General features: G+C 57.9%; 1 protein-coding gene across 2 annotated transcripts in view; it reads left to right on the top strand.

Annotated features, from left to right (window-relative positions):
* The first annotated feature begins 18 nt into the window (after window positions 1-18).
* The window catches only part of LOC113212442 (activating transcription factor 3), a 25896-nt gene continuing 21295 nt past the window's right edge, over window positions 19-4619 (top strand). For both annotated transcript variants that reach the window (XM_026431135.2, XM_026431136.2), the window contains exon 1: window positions 19-333. The gene's annotated coding sequence lies outside the window, so the exon portion shown is untranslated. The remainder of the gene's footprint in view (window positions 334-4619) is intronic.

Raw genomic sequence — 4619 nt, forward strand, 5'->3', positions numbered from 1 at the left:
CGCGACGCCCGCCCGGCCCGGCGCGCCGCTCCCGCTGGGTAGTGCGCGCGCGGCGGCGGACCAGTCCACACACGGCTGCGGGCGACACGCACGCGAGTGAGTGCGGCGCGCGCGTGTTTGGAGTGAAGTGAGTGACGGGGAGGGGTGTATATAGGCTCGCCGAGTGACAAGCCGAGTGACAGTGATGTGATGCGAGTGCGTCGTGTTGTGAGTGACGGGCTGCGGCCCAGCTGTGCTTCCTGTCGTCGTCGTCGTCGTCGTGATCCCCTTGGAAATAACAACTATACAATAACTCGTGCTCCGCGGACTCGCCGGCCGGCCTACGGAGAGCAGGTGAGTGAGGGCGACGTAAACAACGCCACCGGGCACCACGTGGACCGCGGCGGCGCCCTGCCACCCACCACGGCGCCCACCACGCCCTGCCACGCCCCGCCACGCCTCGCCACGCCACGCCACGCCCAAGGACGACACCTGTTGGCCCTTGCGCCCGACCTACGCCAAGGGCCCGGCCCACTTGTGAGCCGCACGATGCGGCTGCGCTGGCCGAGCTAACGCGCGCCCACGCCAAGACGACGCGTCGGCGCGGGTTACTATATATCTCGAGGGATTATCTCCAGGATGGAGAGTTGCACTTACCTTCCCTCGCCACGCCACGCCACGCCGCCGGCCCGCTCCGGGGCTCCAGGACGCCGACAAGTCGTGCCCGGCCCGGCGCGCCTCGCCACGGGGAAGGTCTCGTCCTCTCCGCGATATCGCCCGCCGCTCACGAAGTATGAGAAAGATGCTCACCGACCGACCAGTCCGCTCCACGCGGCCGCGTGCATGTCGCAGTAGCGCCGCTTAAAAGGGCATTGAAATAATAATCCTCCGTACGATGCTCATCCCGTAAAATAAATCAAGCGGGTAAATAGGCGTCTCAATCGCTGCAAAAAATAACCAATATCGGAATGATGCTAATAATGAATGGAGATGGGATTGTAAATCAAACACGGCGAGCGCGGATCGGCGGCGTGCGAGCGACTGCTTGACCTCCCCCGCGGCTTATGCAGCGCCATAAGGGGGTGCCGCGCTCCCGGCGCGCGGGAGTTCGCATCGGTTCGCATGCGCATGCGAAATGTTGCTAATCCCCCCCGCTAATGCCGATTCACGATGCACGCCGGACTCTCTCCCCCCCCGCGCGCCTCTCCTCCCCGTAGTATCGTTCTGCCTGCCTTGGTTACGCTCGCCCTCCAAACGAAATATTTCTCATCTCGCGTCGGGCGTTACTGCTCGTCGTAAAGCGGATAAGCCGGCCGAGTTTGTAGAAGTAGTAATACACGCCGAGGCGAAAACTGCGGCAGACCTATATAATACCTAGTAGTGCCTATGCCGGGAATGGGGGCTATTATAATTGACGAAGCTCTTGACCCGTTCGTTTTGAAGGTGCCGCCGTGCCTCTCCTAATCTTTGTGAGCGGTCATCAAAAATCGGTCTTGAGTGAGTGACTCTGCTCATCGTCTCGCGGAAAACGGCCCGCGTCGTCGCGAAAATTGCGCTCGCTTAGTAATTAAAAGAACATCTGCAGTGCCCCAGAAATGATCTGTACAACGATATAGTTTCGTACCCGTCTTTTTGTGATATGTATGTAAAAGAAGTTGATAATTGATGTTACATTTTTACATGAACCACCGCGTCATGGATACTTTCTTACCCGACTTATGCAAATAAAAACGCTTACCCGCGCTTTCCGCCCCCACAGCTTTACTTTCGTGCAAGAAATCAATGCAAGGGTGCTGCGATAATTTGGCTTCATTCATTCTCATCTTTGTGACGGAGTTAAGAACGCTGATTTGTTTTTTGCCCTGACATCTCTGAGTTCCCGATTTGTGAACTGACATAGTAACGCGTTCTTTACATGCATACGAAAGACACATTTCGAATCAAAACAACTAAATCCGCTAATCCAAATACATAGTGTTCTCTCCTGTGTGTGTGTGGTGTATCGTCGGCCGCCTCCTGCCACGTGAGCTGCAAAAGACAAGGCGAAAACGTGTCGGCAAGGTACAATATGCTCTGGGACACGGGCTCAGCGGGGCGGGGTGTTAGGGCGTGGGCCGATAATTTGCTGTGAACAGACAAGCCATTGCTCCGCCCGCCTGCCGCCGCCGGCACCGCGGGCCACACCGCGGCCCACCGCGCCCCGCCACGCCCTGCCACGCCCCGCCACGCCCCACCCCGGTGCAACCCATTAACCCTCCCACATCCACCACCTCTATCTCCACCGCCGCAGCTCGTCCACTTACAGCGGCCGCGACACTTTTGTTTCTTCCAAATACTCAGAGCTCAGCCAAAGCTCGCGGGGCGATACGACGCCGCGGTCCTGGTTCGCACCCATGCAACTAGTAATCCGCGTTTCGCATTGCATCGGCATGTCTTGCCCGCCCCTGCCTCGCCACCGACTTGTATGGTGCGAATTGAGAATCAATTTCAAGTCGCTCGTAACCACTCGACTGTTCTCCTTATTTCCGAATATCGCGCCGCATCAACGCGTATCTTCTTGTTGTTCTCTAATCGGATGTTAATGTTCAGTCGCGCGGGGGTCATTTGGCTCCAGAGACGCGCGCGGCGCCGGGGACTGATTTACATTTTAATTTTCACTCGACTCTTGCAGTGAGAGATGTCGCGCTCGCGTCGTAACACCAACAACTGGCCTCCTCCAACTCAAGCTCACACGCCTCCATTCCAGCAAGGACACAACACAACGCTCGCACAGTCGCTCGCACAGTCGGGCCGCCGTACGGCGCGCGTTTGTCATATTTTAAAAGCCCTCATCGCGAAGGCGTCCAAATGGCAAATACTAATGTGTTTCCGGCAAGGCGTCGTGCAAGAGGCGCAAAGGGGGAGGGGAGGGGGGGGGGCACTCCAACGAGCTCTGCCTCCTCTTCATCTCTAAATGATCCTATCCCCCCACCTCCCTCCCCGCAGGCAGACAGCGCCAGGTGCAGCAACACTTTATGCCCCCCGTCCCCTCGTCCTTTCGTGCCGAGTGGACGAGCGCGGCTCGCGGCGGCGGTTGGTGGTCAACTGCTCTGGCGATATGTGCATGTCTTATCGCCCCGGGTGGCGAGGGAGGCCGCGGGCCGCGGCGGCGGTGTCTTGGCACGCGTTGCAGGTGGAGTTACACCCCCCCCCCCCCCGGGCGGGTCCCGGCGATGAAACGAAACGAGAAGAAGAAGACAGCCGGACACGTGTATGGCAAACAGGCCGCCGCGCAGCGTGAGGAGGAGGAGGAGGTACTTGGAGGCGTCTACTACGGTACCAGAGGAGGAGCAGGCTGATGGCTCAATATCCTAATTATGTTTGCCAGCGGTCCGGCGCCGACCACGACTCGCTCCGCGGCATAGGCTCATCTCTGCGCGTAGCTGAGAGTCGTTAGTTAATAAAACGATGCAACTAGGGATTGAAATAATTTTTTCCTACACCTCTCAATTTTTTCCTAAAAAGTTCAACATTTTCTAACATTTTCTGGAATAATTTTAAATTTTTTGCAACTTTCTTATTGGAAAAGTTTTCAATTTTTCAGGGAAATTTCTGAATGAGCCTCGGTGTCGCCCTCCCCCGCCCGCCCCCAAAGTGTGTGTCCCGGGGAGTGGCGGGGCGCGGCGTGTACACAGCGTGGCCCCGCCCTGCCGCCTGCACCACCGTGTCGCGCCCGCGCGCTGTTTCCGGCGCCGACGAGTTGCTGGTTTTGGCGGGTTAACCAACCCGAGCGCCGGCTGCTCTCCGCGCTCTCCGTACTCTCCCCCTCCTCCCTTTGCCCGTCGTGCATTTCTCTCGTGGTGCTGCTCGCCTACGCCCCTGCTCCCTCTGCTATGGATGTTAGTAGTGTGCTCTTGCTGCTGCTCAATGGGACAGATAGAAACGGCGAGAGAGAGAGAGAGAGAGCGAGAGAGAGAGAGAGCGAGAGAGAGAGAGAGAGAGCGAGAGAGAGAGAGAGAATGACAGTCTGTCGTGTGGTGGTGGCGGGCGGCGGCTACGCTCCGCCGCACGCTCCGCTACCCGCCGCCGATGCGCTGCTAGATGCTGACTTCATTAAGCCCCCCGCATCACTAGGCTGGGAAGAGTGGGGGAGGGGGAGGTAGTAGGGAATGGGAATGCTAGAGTAGGTCCCGGCGATGCAAATAAGGACGCAAAGGAAGCGGACATGGCAGGGAGTCGCTCGAGTATATCCTCCGTCGCATCCATCTGCGCTAAGGCGGGACGCATAGGGTCCCCAAATAACGCGAACTGAGTAAGTTCAACAAAAAATTTTCATCGACTTACATGGATTTCAAAATGTACTCAAGGTCAGGAGTGCTCGTTGGAGATTATCAAAAATGCTTTTATTGAAGTTCACCAAAGATCAAACTTATTTCTGCAGCGCATAAACCAAGAGACCAGGGCTTATAGGCAACGGTGCGCGCCGCCGTGTGGAGGCGGGGCGCGGACAGCGACGGCGCGACGTCCTGGGCGATTTTATTTCGCGAATGAGATAAAAAGGGCGGATGAGTTGTGTGTGCTAAAGGGTGGGGCGTGGCAGTCGGCACCTGAGGCGAGAGGGCAGGAAGAGACCGGGCCGAGAGAGAGACAGAGGGGGGGGG

Source organism: Frankliniella occidentalis, unplaced genomic scaffold, assembly GCF_000697945.3.
Source record: "Frankliniella occidentalis isolate FOCC.00 unplaced genomic scaffold, Focc_3.1 Scaffold501, whole genome shotgun sequence".
Lineage (NCBI taxonomy): Eukaryota > Metazoa > Arthropoda > Insecta > Thysanoptera > Thripidae > Frankliniella > Frankliniella occidentalis.